Here is a 2,168-nt window from a genome sequence, read left to right on the forward strand (position 1 = left end):
ATTTTATCCCATCACTGCTCTAGCTCTCAAGCAATGAACAGTAGGTTTTCAGAACAAGGTTTTAGTATTGATAAGACAGAAATTCTCTCTCTGACATGAGTACACAGGTTAACTACATCATAGATCTTCACACTGGAATTATGCCATTCTTGCTATTCACAGGACAATGAAGTTTCATAGATACTCAGATTCAGATAAAGGAAAGAGACTGACATGTTCCAAGTGCAGGGAATACAATTTCCCACATAAGAATATGTGTTTTCCAACATGTCTCTTCAGAAAAACCTGCTTATAAGACAATGCCTTTCCATCAAAGAAGATAATTAATTCCTAGGAGAAAATAGCAGCTATAAGATAAGATTCTTGAGCCTTTATGGAAGCCTCTTTAAATATCTATGCACTGCACATGAAAATGTCTTTTTTTTTGTTGTTTGTTTATACACCCAGAGTAGGATGTATCAAGGGTGAAAGGACCCACTTGGATGCATTTCTACCATACATACTGCCACCTGCCTATGGGGCTAGAGCCATCTACAGAAGATCATTTCTCCATAGTGTTTGAAATGACTCCATTCTAAATTCAACATCCATGATTTCTTTGAAAACCATTTGAGGCTTTAGGTTAAAAGGAAATATTTAGACTATTGAGGCTTACTTATTTATTGTTTACATGATATTGAATTATCTGACGAGTCTCTTTCCTATTGCATCATATCTTCTATAGTGAAAGGGACTTATCTCCAAAGAAAGTCATTTTGAAGATGGAATTATTATTATTTTTTGACTTTTTGCCTTTTCTAGGGCTGCTCCCATGGCATATGGAGGTTCTCAGACTAGGGGTCTAATAAGAGCTGTACCTGCTGGCCTATGCCAGAGCCACAGCAACACACAATCCAAGCTGCCTCTGCAACCTACATCACAGCTCACGGCAACAGAGGATCTTTAACCCACTAAGCAAGGCCAGGGATTAAACCTGCAATCTCATGGCTCCCAGTCAGATTTGTTAACCACTGAGCCATGATGGGAACTCCAGAAAATGGAATTATTTTTGAGCACTCTCACATACCATTAATACCACTGAAGACCAGGAGGTAAGTTTTTCAACAGTGCTGATGCTTATTAAAGATTGTTACTTTATGTATATAATAATCATGATTTTCAACACTTTTCAAATAGAGTAGTAGTGCATTTCATCTCTCCCCTTTCTTCAAGTTGATAGGTATCATTAAACTAATATAACATAGAGATAAGGAAATCTGTAGGATTCAACTCTCTAACACAAGATATCATTATTTTGCCAAAAGGCATATTTTAAGAAATTAAGATTAATCATGAGGATGTAAATAAAATTTAAATACACTTCACACACAGAATATATACATTTTAGGGGAGTTCCCGTTGTGGCGCAGTGGTTAATGAATCCGACTAGGAACCATGAGGTTGCGGGTTCGGTCCCTGCCCTTGCTCAGTGGGTTAATGATCCGGCGTTGCCGTGAGCTGTGGTGTAGGTTGCAGACGCGGCTCGGATCCTGCGTTGCTGTGGCTCTGGCGTAGGCCGGTGGCTACAGCTCCGATTCGACCCCTAGCCTGGGAACCTCCATATGCCGAGGGAGCGGCCCAAGAAATAGCAACAACAACAAAAGACAAAAAAAATAAATAAATAAATAAATAAAAAAAGAATATATACATTTTAATATTAAGTGATATAAATTATAACCTATTTAGTCCAATATGAGGATCTTTTCCTGGGATCCACTCATCCATAATATAAGTCTCCTGTAGCTTATTTGAAAGTAAAATTTTAGATGATTCTTCCACAGTTTATTGCATGGTTTAATGTTTTTCTGTGTTATTGCTGAAAATGTCAGTTCTTCCTACTCCTACATACATAGAGAATCATATATATAAGTGAAGATTTTTTGTCTACAGCAGTGTAGTGGCTATGTTCATATATGTTTCCTCCATCAATATTCATAATAGCTGAGTGGACATTATTACTCTCACTTGTTATTAGAGGAAACAAGTTTGTATTGTGCCAAACATGTGTCTCAAATGAAGAAGTTGAGAGTGGGAAAAGGCAATTTTATAATGATTTTTTTTCTTATTCTCAAATACACTGAACCACTGGGATCAACATTTTTTTCAGGATGAAAAGACATGAAAATGGG

The sequence above is a fragment of the Sus scrofa genome, chromosome 10 (assembly GCF_054392235.1).
Source record: "Sus scrofa isolate SSC_HxYL_T2T_F1_AM1 chromosome 10, Sscrofa_HxYL_maternal_Yorkshire_Landrace_v2.0, whole genome shotgun sequence".
NCBI lineage: Eukaryota > Metazoa > Chordata > Mammalia > Artiodactyla > Suidae > Sus > Sus scrofa.